Source organism: Corapipo altera, unplaced genomic scaffold (assembly GCF_003945725.1).
Source record: "Corapipo altera isolate COAL_440 unplaced genomic scaffold, ASM394572v1 0, whole genome shotgun sequence".
Lineage (NCBI taxonomy): Eukaryota > Metazoa > Chordata > Aves > Passeriformes > Pipridae > Corapipo > Corapipo altera.
In genome coordinates this window covers 11598675-11612728 of record NW_020884872.1, presented here as the reverse complement: position 1 = coordinate 11612728, position 14054 = coordinate 11598675, and positions in this window count along the sequence as shown.

Sequence of the window (14054 nt, the reverse complement as noted above, 5' to 3'; positions counted from 1 at the left end):
CCATGCCTTGCACTGGGTAGAAAGCATTTGCATATCAGTCTCTTCACTGAACTTGCAGCACACTCTTTCTGTGACAAACAGTCATTTGGGAAACTGCAAAAGGACAAACAGGGACAAGAGGCTGCTTGGACCCCTATGGATTTGGACATGCAGAGCCTGTAATTCCTGTTGTGGGTGAAGAAGTAACATTGCCATAGCGTATTCTGCTCCCTTTTGAGATGAGAGAGGTGGTCAGGGACACCATCCTGAACACCACCCACAGAGCAACCACTTTTGAACTCTGAGATGGGTCAAGTGGCTAGCAGCCAGTTTGTCTTCCTTCTCTTCTAACAGGTGTGCTTCCTGCTCATCCACTCAGGTGGACTGATGCACTACCACAGGCTATATGCTGGACTCCCTGACGAGTACCTTCTGACACGTCTCATGCTCACAGTAAAGCAGTCTTACACTCATTCTATCACATTGGCTTAAGTGTGGCTTCCCGTTTTCTCGGAGCTCATTTAGCCTAAAGTTGGATAGTTAGTAAACTCTCATGAGCCTATTGAGGGTGCTGTTTGCAAAACTGAAGTCCTAAATTCTTTCATATGGAGAAGACTGAAAAAGTGTTCAGCACTTTGTAATAGATTCAATATTGTCAGAAACAGATTCAGTACTCACTGTGATGGTATGGCAGCACTGCACATCCTGCCTGCACTCAGAGTTTGTGAACAGCACACAGTGAGCATGAAAAAACACTAGGGCAGGAGAGGTGCAAACCATATGATGGGTCCTTAAGGATGTGAGAGGAAAGTGTCAGCATTCTCAGCTGGAAATTTAGGTACCAGAGGAATTTGAAGGTTCAGCAGCCTGAGAAGGGAATGGATGCAAATATATCTGCTCTACATACAATATGTGGAAGACCAAACTGCAAAATTTTTGCTACTTTTTCTTCATTATCATGTCACTTCAGCTTTCAGTAACTTGGCACAACATCTTACAAACCATTTTTTTAAATAAGGCTGTCTACTTTATTCTCCATGTTCCTGCCAACTTTCTTTTTGATCGGGTGATCTAAGGAATAATTGATAGACATTGCAAGCAGATGACCTGTACTCTCACAATACCTCTGTCTCATAGTCATGTTTCACTTCTTATTTTCTATCAGCTTCTCCCACAAAAATAGATTTCCTCCAAAATGTCTTTTCCACCACTTTTCATCAATAATTACGTGAAAAATCAGATTAGTTTAATAAAGAGAGAGAGAGTGTGTGTGTGTGTGTGTGTTTGTGTTTGTTCAGATTTCAAACAGTAAGGAGGAAGTCCTGACATAAAAATTTTGAATGTGAACTAGGAATTTCCTTAATTTCTTTTTCTCTTTCCAGACCTCTTCTCTTGATGATAAGCATACATTCCTTTTCAAAAATTTTTTTCTCTGCTTTCTCCTGTTTAATAGAAGAGCCTCTCTCTACCTTAACCTAAACTTGCCACTTTCACAAACAAATTGTAATTAACCAAGCTTTAAAAAAAATCAATGAATGACCAAATAGTTGTAACTACAAGAAAAAAAGAAGTACAGTTGTTAGACAAAAGGACATTGATTACAATTCAAAGATATCTTAAGCTCTTTCAACCACTTCTTGGCAAAATGAGTTATAACCTCAGCTTCAATGCCTTTTTGCTTCGGTATCCATTAAATTGGAATTTTATTGACATACTATAGCTTATAAGAATTTATTCATGCTATGTCACACTGTCCTTCTGGCAAGGAGGGAAATTTGGGGAAAGATTTTTAACTATGTTTTTTTTCCCCTTGGTTCTTATGGATAAAGGTGACATTCCCCTTAAAAAGTGAGTACTTTTCTCTTATAATTCCCTGTGATAATATCTGAAAATATGGCTGCAGGAGAAAATAACAGTTATAAATGTTAAAATTAATAATCTCAAGTAATAAAACAGCTTCAAAGATTGTTAATTTTTTCGCTATTAAACAATAGATGTCATTAGATACCAGTATTTTATCATATGGAAGTATAATCTTCAGTATCATTTCTTGTTTGTATGTGTAGATTCTCAGCAGCCCACCACACTTTTAATATTGCATAAGACCAAGCAGTATTCATCTCTGAAGCCAGATAAATGTTCTGAGCACAAACACCAGTTCAGTTTGGAAAAGAAGAAAAAGTGACTTAAGAAATATTCCTTATTGTTGAAACTTTCCAATTTTGTTCTCTTGAGCAACTGAAAAGTGCAGCACCCTGCCACGTAAAAAAAAAGAAAGAACTTCAAGCTGTTTATGTGTCATCAAAATATATGAGTAAAAGTGACATAACCCCGAGAAAAAGTAACAGCTAGTGATTATACGACTATGTACTGGGACTTAGGCATAAGGAAAAGATGTGTGAGCCTTTCTGCATTTCTGGGTCTATTTTCTATGGTTCTGACATAGTTTAGATAAGTGTTTAGAATAATTCATAAAAGTTAAAACAACTTAAGTTTTAAAGTTGAAGGAAATTAGTTTAAATCCCCAAGGAATAATCCCATGCAAAACTAGAATATGTAATATTTAATGCCTGTTTTCTTATGTAAATCATTCATTATGTGCTTTATCATAAATATAATTTGAAATGGTTATCTTAGGCTGGTTTCCCCTGTCATGCATGCTCCACGTAAACAAGCTGTTAAGGGAGTTCCTGTGAATGGAATCTCAGTATAGGAGCTGAGGGCAGAATTAATGGCATTCCTTGGCCACAAGTAACTAAAAAAAAGTATCAAACAGCTTGTTCCTGAAAAGGAAGTGACTTCAGCTGTTTCCCATTTGGAGATACAGTAATCACTGAAAAAAAAGTGAAAACCTTTACCTGAGTTTCATTGACGCACTTTGGCACAGCACAGTAGATGCTGAAGCGCATTTCAACAGTGAGTTTCCTTAGAAAGTTTATAATTATCTTCACTTGACTCTCCTTTTTAAAGAAATAAATAGGTTTCTCCTAGAAGGCTTTGATCATTATGTGAGATGTAAACAGACTGTATAACAAGGGATCTGTTTGTAGGTTAAGAAAAGTGCTTTTAGGTTTATTTTTAGAGCTGATGGCCTTTAGTCACAATTCCCTAGCTTCTTTTCAGGTGCTGAGATATTTCAGGATATTAGTATTCCGTTGTTATTTTGCAAAAGTTGTGGAATGTCTGTATAAGTATGCTATTATAAAACATCACAAAAACACCCCAAAAAAATGTTTTTCTTTTCCTACATTCCTATGCAAGTAAGAAGCTATTTCTGCAAGTGAACAGCTTTTTTTTTTGTAACCCCTTGGAATCCTTATGTTGCATGCAAAGGCATAATGATAGGGTATTTTTTTAATATATAATTTCCGTAAATTTTACTAGTATTACTTGCTAATGTTATAGTAAAAATTTGAAAAATCACTATTCTTTTTTATATGCAACATTGTACTTTCTAAATTTACAAATTCACTTCTGCTTATTATTTTATATCCTCTTTACATATTAATGACAGGAATAACCTCACACAGACTTAGGTATCTGTCATATACTTTCTATTTCCAAGCTTTTAATCTACTTTTCTGTCTAGTTGAGAGAGCGAAATAGATCCTTCAAAGGTGAGATTCACTTAAGATGTCTATACTAGAATGAGCTGAATCATTCTAAAACAGCTTCTGTTTCTCCCCCATGCCTGTAAAGGTAGTCTGGATGATGAGCTCTGGATGATGACAACACTCTGAGAGCCTAAAGTTATGGACAATTAGTTCTGCCCTAATTACCAAAGTTAGCACCATAAATTGCAGTGGTAGAAAATTTGTTTTAATTTGTTACGATACAAGACAAAGTTTTCTCAGTATTGAGTCTTTTAAATCCAGTGTAAGTAACTATTCAATTTATGATCCTCTGACAAAGATTAATGTTTTCATAGTCATTAATGATAGTCAGGCCTCTATTTAAAATCAAAGACTAGCTTAAGAGTGGAGAATTTGGGGTTTGTTTTAGTTTGGTGTTTGGTTTTCAGATTTTTTTTTTCTGAACTTTGTTTGAATATAAGTATTTCCATTTTAAAAATTCATAAATATGCAGTCAGAAATAAGTCACGGATTCAGAAAAACCTGGCAGTAATAAATTGGTAATTTATTTCAGTGGCATTTTTTAAATGTAAAGTCAAACCACACAAAATAAATATATGAGAGATAGGGCATTGTGGGGAAGAGCCACAGGGAAATAAAACAGGAGAGAGGAGACAAATTACCTGAAAAAAACCTCTTAATCTATAATCCTTCAATTTATCATTAATTCTAAATACTTCTTAATTCTATCTCTCTGAATCAGCAAGAAGAAACCTCTACTACACAGTGTGAAAATGTGTGTGATGTAGTGTGAATGTACTGACCAGAAACAATATTATTGCAGATTTATAAAGTGTTCATCGACACATGAATTCCAAAACCTTGTGTCCTGGGAAAATGCATTGCTTGTTAACTGCTTGTAGTACCAAACCCTAATAGTACATGCAGTTATAAAAGAAATATATATTTTTTCCTTTTGTGATATTTTTTGTTTATTTTTTGTAAATGGAATATTGGTAGTAAGTTTTTCAGCCTGGTAGAAGTTTTAATTTTCCATAAATTAACTTGATGTATAAAATAATATTTGAATTTATTCTTCCACCTGACAGTTATTCAGTTTAGAATTGAAATTATGAACAGGAATTAACCCAAAGAAACCTGGTTTGGTTTACAATTTTGGTTGTTTTTCTCTGTATTTTCCCTGTCTTCAAAACATGGTTAGCAACAAAGACTGGAGTTTCCTAATTAATCTCATGACTCCTATATACAATGCAGATAAATGTATAATTTATATTTTTACTCTTTACTTATTAGTCAGGCAAATTAGCCACAAAAGTGAACAAGTCTTTTACTAAAGAGTGAAGGATTTGAAATAACACCTTGTTTTTCTTGATTAATTCCAGTGAAATCACAGTTTCCCTTCAGCTGTACCACAGAGGGGAAAAACACTAAATGGCTTCTTATGCACTACTTTTAAAAAGTCATTAAACAGAGGGAGAATTAAGCCAGTACTACCTCAGATACCACATAAACTTTAGAAAATTAATTTTTTTATCTCAGTGTACAATGTTGTGGCCTGTATATTGCATACTTCACAATATGACAACACATTTAGGTCTATGTTGTATACATATATGTCACTATATTTTGTCCTGCACTGTGAAAAAATATTTAGTGGCAGAATACACACTGTTATGAGCAACAGCCTTGCTTGTCTGAAGACCCTGATTCTTTGAAAGAAACTGCCATCAAAACCAACGGTTTTGATGGCTGGAAAGTGAAATTTTCCCTGATGCATGTATTGAAGCAAAAACTGCAGGAGTTCTCAGCGTACATACTATAAGGGTGGTTTTTTGATTTTTAAAGTTTGGCTACCTTTTATTTTCAAACATGACATATCTGCTTGGTTTTGTCATCTTGTTGTTTTTCCGAAACAAGTTTTCCTCTGAGAACCAACATCCAACAGATGTAATGTTACATTACATTGTGAATACACTTAAATTACATATAGGTAAAATACTTACATATTTAACTATATGGTTACCTTTCCCTGAATTGTCAGTACCTCACAGACCTCCTTTATTTGTAATCAGCCTGAATTACTCAGAGAAGCATTCTCAAATACTGATGAAGTCCAGTTATATGGACTGAAGGGTCTCAAAAAGTGGGAGAGAATGGGAGGCAGGGGCTGAGCTCTTCCCTTAGCAACTATATTTCACAGGGGTTGTGTCACCACCACTGATTGTGAATCCTGTTTGTTCCAGTTTTGTGATATAAAAAGAGCTCAAGAGTATGTCAACAGGACAGATTTTACACACTGGAAACGAGAGGGCGAGAGCGCGACAGAGGGAGATCTTTCATCTTGTCAATGCCTCTTCATCAGCATTCAGATCACATTGCCTTCATTTCAGACCGTGCCACTCTCCTCTGCCTTCATTCTTTTTTCTTATTCTGATTCATCTATCTTCACTGCTGAAAATGAAACTTTCTCCTTTGCACTGAGAGTTGTCTCTCTTCTTTCAGGAAATGCTACACCATCACTGTTGATCTCATAAGGAACAGCTTGTTGCCTCCTGTTAGAAGAAAGAATCCTGGCCTTTGAAAAAAAATGGCAGTTTAAGATAAAACAAGGTAAAAAGACACATTGAAATAGAAGTTACATTTTTTCCATGCCCACAGAACAAAGCTATACGGGAGTGTTCTTGTAAATCTTAGTAATTGCTGATCCTTCATTTTTCATTGTCTGCAGCTTGCTTTCTGTGCTGTCACAGACATTCTGTAACAATCATGCTAAACTGATAGCATTTATGTTTGGGTTTTCTTATTTCAAGAGAATATTTAATGCAAGAAATAAAGACAGAGGAACGAAAAATGGTGAATGTGGGAAATTGTAATTTCAGACTATGGATAACAAAAGTTTGACAGACCTGTTTATAGACTGACATAAGGAAAAGCTGGAACTCTTATTAAGTGTGAGAACTCAAATTTGTTTACGCTGTAAAGTTGTCCTGTAGTCACATTGCATTTCAGTAGGGTACAATACTCTCCCACCAAGGTTCTCATGTTTCTGTGTAGACTTAAAGAAAGATTTAGACAGTAACAGGACCCCCCCCCCCCAAAGTCATGTTAAAAAAATGTTTCCTTTAACTCTTTTGCTCCTGATACCACAGAGATCCTGCCACGCTGCCATCACACACCAATGCATTTTTCCAGCATCTCTCATCTTTCTTTCTGTTGCATTCATGACACCTGCTTACTTACACCTGCAAAAATGAGCATTGAATAAATTCAGAAATTCTTACCTGGTAGTATTTTTTAACTCCCTTTTTGGCTAGAAGTAAACATCAATAGAAAAAGAAATTTCTGTGCACTAAACCCAGGCAAGTGACATTCCTTGGCATTTTTTTCCGGATTCTGTGTTGCATTAACCCCGTGCACAATGCATATTGTACATTAACTCTTTCAATAATGCAAAACTTTCAAATTCCATGAAGATTCAGCACAAAGACCCAGTTAGCCCAGAGTTTCATCTCTAAGAATGACTAGTAGAAGAAACCTAAGCAAAGAGTGAAAGAAGTGAGTGAAGCAGACTTAGATCTTTCTCTGGTGTGTCCTTCCACCTTGGCTCCACACAGTTTAGGCATTTTCTATCTGGGAAGTTATAATCAGATTATTGTTTAATACAAAGGAGAGGCCTCTCCAACAAGAATGTACTATGTATCTTTCATAACTGATTTATACTTTGGCCTTCAAAACATCCTGAGGCAATGAATGAATTATACAATTTACTTATTTGTTATGCAACTCTTTCGAACATGTCACATCATAATTTACTGGCTGCCTCCTCATTCTTGTGTACTGAAGACACTGGTCTTTACACAACTTGTAACTTTCGAGATCTCACGAGTATTTCCCTTTGTATCACCTTTTGCAAACCAAATAGTCTTATTCTGTTCAGTATTCCTCCACCTTTCTAAGCAAACACATTCTATTTGACTATTCCCTTGCTAGTTCCTTTGCTTAATACTGATTACTAATTATGGCTTTTTTTGAGACTAGGTAACCTAATCATGTGTATATTCATATTCAAGAACAAAGTTCACTATGGATTAATACAGTGCCATAATATTTCTTTTTAGTTTTGTTTTCATTTCTTGTCCCAATCCTTCTTGATGTTTTGATTGTTTTTTGAAGATTATTTAACATTAAGCTGACATTTTTGAGAAAGTTTGATAGTGATATTGATAGTTTCCTTTATGAGTACTGGAAGATTTTTGTAAAACCAAAAACATTTTAAACAATGGTAGCAATATTTTTTTAAAACCCTTAAATGTTAAAACATCTCATACATACTACAACAAAAAAAAATAACTATAAATTGAATATTTTACAACTTATTACTGCTCTGTTAAATGTCTTTTTCTACTAATTGTCATCCTACTGAATCATCTGTTGTTACCAATGATGACAAGATTCGTCATAATGAGTTTGAAAATATTTTTTCTCTATGCTGTATGCTGTTAGTGGGCTGATTCTGAACATTTTTGTCAGGGCTGAGTTGCTATAGCTTTACATTTAATGTACTATATATAATTTCCAATTATTGGGCTATGATTTTCTTATTTGAAAGAAGGTTTTTTTATCTCAGAATCAAGCTAGTCCTTTTTTAGGGATCTGGTGGGTTCTTTCACCAAGGATGTAACATTATGTTTTTAAACAGCATACCTTGCACCACCAAACATTTTTGCCCTTTTAGGTGTATTTTTTTTTTAATTCTTTTTAATTAGCTTCCATGATTTTTAGGTATTGCCCCTCTTTACAGCAAAATAATACTTCTGTAAGAGAAAGTGAAGTTGTTTTGATATCTTTTTGGAGGGATCCAGGGAGACTGGCTTCAGGAATTTGAATACTTCATAGTGATTATTGTACAGTGGTACTTAAATAATTGGCTCTTGAACTTGGTTTTGTGCACTGTTCAAAAGTAAAGAGCTGCTTCTCTTCTTGTGAGTTCTCTGCTCACGTGCAGGCCATACCTGCATGTAGAAGTTTAGATTTCCCCATGTCATCTAAATAGCAAATTGAAGCTACGAAACATACTGACTGTAGATAATTCCAGCAACTTATATTAATAACTAGGACAAACCTTTGCAGCAGCTAAATTGGGTCATTGGTAAGCACAAAGTCAAGTGCCTCTGTATGCACATGTATGTGTATAGGAGGGAGACAAAATAAGCAACACTGAAAAGCAAACATTTCCTAGGTTAATGAATTCTGACATTTATAGCTTTATTGTAATTGACTCACGAGGTCTGTGAGGTAGAAAATTCACACAGCTTTGATTTTAGCAATCTCTTATTCTGCTTCATAACTTTCCAAGGGATATTTTTACTCAGGAACATTAAACCAGTTAAATTTTAGTTTGTTCCTGTCAAAGTGGTTTACGTCTACACAGGCAGTTTCTGGATTTGATTTTGGTTTTGTCAGTCACACTCTTTGATGTATGAAAGTTTAGTACTTCAGGTTCTTCAGGGTGAAAGTAGCTGTACATCTTAGGAACTCTCTCATAGGAAGCTGCATCCGAGTGAACACCTTACTGCCATGCTTCTGGCAGTCCCACTGCTACACTGACCTGCATGACTTCACATTTTGTCTATCTGTACCAAGGCTGTAGAAGTCATTTCAGTAGCGAGGGAGCACTTCAACAGACGACCCTGCAGTCAAAGGAACAAAATATTTATTATGCACCCATTACATTACATGATGACCACCTGAACCCCATTCATGCAAACAATCCCAATATCACATCTCATAGTGAGGATGGGCAGATGCTGATAGATGTCCAGGGCTGCCTAATAATGATATTTATAAAATTGTGTATAATATCCACATTGGATGGATCGGATGGGGCTGCTGGGGAAGGTCCCTGCCACCCAGCCGTGCCCTGCCAGCCATGGCCTGCCCACAGGTGGGCAGGAGGCCTTGGAAAAATCCCTTTCCTTCTGAGAAAACCTTTCAGTGACAGAAGGGTTCAGTGGCCAGAATGGGCTGGGAAGAAGGTGCTGGGCAGCACCCCAGGCAGGGGAGCAGTACAGGGGGAAGGGAGCAGCAGCCCATGGGAGTTGCTCTCCTGGCACATTTTCTAGCTTCTGGCAATTTTTAGAATGAAAAAAAAAGAAAACATTAATAGAAAAACTAAAAGCCAATTTTGCACAAAGCAACTGGATGACTCAACAAAGTTTTGCTTGTCCTCTTGCTTTTTCCATTAGGGTTTGGTTTTTTGTTGTTTTTTTTTTTTGGTTGGTTGGTTGGTTGGATTTTTTTTTGCAATTCAGATCACATTTGTCTCTTAATTTTTAACACGTTTCATATTCATGATTGGCATTTTCTCATGATGAAAAGTGAAAACCCCTGAACTGCCAGCTGTCAGAATTCAGGAGGTGCATTACATGAGTATAGTTTTTGCTTTTGACCAGCCCTGCCCTTTTCACCTACTGCTGTCCAGCTCTGGCCACTGTTGGGGTACATCACTGGTTAAGAGGGATTACTCTGATAACTTGGGTCAATCATTCTTATGTAACTTTTTTTCCAAATAATGCTTATATTTAAAATCTCCAATTTATTATCTTTGATTGGATAAGAGTAGTGCAAGATCTGCCGTAACACCTTTTGAAGTAATAGGAGCCTTTCTATTGACTTTATAGGAACCGGATGAGATTTATATTGCTGAAGACTCTAAAAGTAAACAGACCCTCAAAGGAAAATAATTTGTTCTTACTGCCTTCTGTTAGTCTTTTAGAGAAAAAGAAAGAAAGAAAAAAAAAGGCAACTCTTAACTGAAACATATAGTTGTTTTTTTTTAATGCACGAATGCACCCAACCATTTTAGATTTCCTATTTTGTGATAGATAACTGTTTAATTAAATAGATGAGGTATATGTTCTAAGCAGCTTATGGATGGGTAGTATCTTTATTTGAGATACTCTAATGAGAGACTAGGGGAACAGCAAGTAACCATTTATTCTACAAAATTAAAAATGGGCAAGAGATGAGCATTTAATTACCTTGAGATTATCCTTTGCTAAATTAGGTTAAAGTAGTAAGTTGCAGGACAACAGAGATAATTTTTTATATGTGTGTGTGTATATATATATATATATATATAATATATATAATTCCATCTTCTTTAAACATTAAGAATCAATGAAATGTATGTGTTGAAGGAATGCCTTTCTGAATGAAAGTACCCTCCCACTCAAGTAGTAACAAGACATTTAGCTTTCATGCAGTGTCACTTTTCATCCACAGGTGCCGTAGTGCTTTGCTCAGGCCACCTACAACTGATGACTACCCGACACAGAAGGTTTGTCTGGGCTGCACAGAGAGGCAGCAAGGCCCTGGCAGAGCTGTGCACTAAATAGCCTGAGCTGTCTGACATGCTCTGCAGAAAGCTGCTGAATTAGTCACACAAGAATGGTACCAACAAGAAAAGCATGGTAAAACTGTGGCATTTGGGACAATACAGCTCAGCAAAGAATACAGCGTGCTTATACTTATGAAAAGGTATTGCAATTAAGGCTATAAACAAGACTTTCTGTGATTAAGTCTCTTCATTATGAAATGAGTATTATTCCATGACTAGATATGTACTCTTTAGAATCAGGCTCCTCTGCAAAAGGAAATTACTTTTGAAATTTTCACATGAATTAGGGATTATTCTTTTTAAAATATATACTTTCTTGAACACTTTTGTCTTGACTGAATAAAAATATGTAATATGTAATGTACATTATATAAAGCACACAAAATAAATAAAATGTAAGTACATATAAATTAAAATGTATAAAATTAAAAATATAAAATATACAAATATAAAACATACAAAAGAATTCAAGGAGAACAGAGAAGTTAACCACATAGCAGATTTCAGGTTTTATCTTGTTCTCTCTGTAGTATTCCAGACCACTTAGTCATGTCAGAAGTGGACAAAAAGGGAAGCATTTTGTAATAAAATCAATGAAATTTTGTTTTGAAAAGGGGAAAAGAAAAGAAAGACCTTTTTCTTTACTGAAACTGTTTAGTAATTGGATTGAGAATGCAGTTTACAGGGTTACTAGGTTCAGGAGCAAGGCTTCTGTTTGGTATTTTTACTGGAGGAGTGCAAGCATATTTTGGAAATTTTAATTTCATTACATTTTTAATCTAAAAAATTATGCTTGTTTTGCATTATGTTAGATTTATATCGTGTCATAGTTCTATTCTATATGTACACTCAGGAAGAGAATGTGCGAGTGCTGATGTTTTACTGTGGTACTTAGTCTGTTTCTCCCACAGCATTCGGTAAAAGTGAGGAATAAATACAGAAATGGAAAACTATTTACTACCTAAATCCACAGGTAGATGGCGAAAGACCTACCAGTCTTTGGACCCTCTGGACAGACTTGCCAGCAGGGTAAGCATGAGGCTATGAGGTTTTGAAGGACACCTTGCAGCTAAGGGGTGGTATCAGCTCTTGGTTGGTGCCCATCCTAGCAGAATGGATTTACTAACAAAAAGCATTGTGCACGATGTTAGCATTCTTCAGAGCCACATGCTCAGTCAGCCCTTTCATTTTAAATATGTATTACTTTTAGAAAAGGAAGTTTACTTTGACTGCACTGTTTCACTTTCCTTAAAACACATTAAATGCAATGATCCTTTTAAAGACACTTACTGAAGTATAGATGAAGATGTGGTTTGTGCCTCTTCCTTATCTCAAGGGATATAATGCCTCAAGATCACACACATGGTGCAGGTACAAGATACTACTCATTCATATTAAACCATTCAGCATGCATTGAATGTCATGGAATTAAAACAATGTTTAGAAAACCACAGGATTTTGCTTTTCTCTTTGGTGAAATATCTTGAAAACACTCAAGTCATGATGAAAACAAAGGAGATCTCCTTCTGTATTATACAAACCCTAGTTATTAATGTGAGGATGAAGCCAATTAGAGATTAGGTATATGGCTGAGAAAAAAATTAAATCTAAAACCTCTTATACTTGCATTCATACAACTGCATTGCTATTCATAACAATTCTATAACTGAGAAATGAACTGAATCCAGTTTCTTTAACCCAGGGACAAATTTAACTCAAGAGCAGGTACTTTGTATTCTGCACGTGTGAATGGTCTACAGTTTTTCTGTGTTATTAGTCTAGTTTCAGCCATTTTAGCAATTCCACTGTATTTTGTCACAGCTTTTGGCTTCCACCCTTTTTCATTTTCCCTTTCTCCTGCCAGACCCTTAATCAGCTTCTCTGGGAATTTATATAGCTCCCATGACTGTTGTATAAGAACACCTAAAAAACATTAATGCCTTTTTATCTTCACTGCACCCTTATTCATAAGAACAGTGTTAATTCACATTATACAGTGAAGGAACAAAAGGACAGAGAGATTAAGTAACTTAGTTATCAGTGGAAGAGAAATCTGTAAAGCACCAGGAACTGAAGGCAAATACGCCTTAACATTAGCGCCAAGTACCTCCTTCCTACTCTCTGCTCACTGCAGAGCACGAACAGCCTCAAGCATTTGTTGCTCTGTCCAGGCACGAAGAACACTCTTGAAGTTCCATAGTGGAGGTGCCTGTGCTGGAAGTCTGTTGTAGCACCTCCATGGTGAGAAAGCAGCTCTCTCAAAGGATAATGAGAATCAAAGTTGGGAGCCCCTCTCTCTTTCCCTTCCTCTCACTCTGTCAAACAGCTAGGATGCTTGGGTGTCTAAATCAAGCACCCAAACCAGCTCTCTAAAGTAGAAGATATGAGTCATTTAGCTAACTTAAAATGCCCTGTACTGATCCACAAAGAGAATCCCATGAAGTTTTTCATGCCACTTTTACCTGCCCACGCATATGGATCACTCATCATAGTAGTATCTGAATGGCGGGTTTAACCAGTCACATTAATTTTCGTGTTTTAACACTGAATTTTGACTACTGGTTGCTGCATTCATTTCTACTTTCTTCTATTTTTTGTCCAACATGAAGAATGTCATTATATTATCATAGGGAGAGGTGGGGTGGGGTGTGAGCAAGTTTCACAAATTCTGTAATAGCTCCCACCTCTCCTGCAACCCACTGACTGTGCATGGCACTTTATCTGCCTATCGATAATCCTTTATCATGTTCCGTAATAAAATCACGCTCTCCCACGTGCTGCTTTTTCTTTTCTCTATTCTCTTGTTAAGATATTGGGGGTTTAACAACTGGTGCAGTTTGGATTTTTCTCTGCGGCCCTAAAAGGAAACCACGATGGATTAAGAGGTAACTGAATGTTGCCTGGTTGTTTTGTCTCCCTGTTTTGGAGAATGCCATTTACATAGACATAAATATGTGCAGTTACTTATCTGTTTATCTCACATTGCATAGATATTTCCTGCTTCTCCACACTCCCACCCCATACAACAGGTTGCAAGAATACAAAATGCCTCTGACCCAACCACGTACCTACTAACAGGCAAC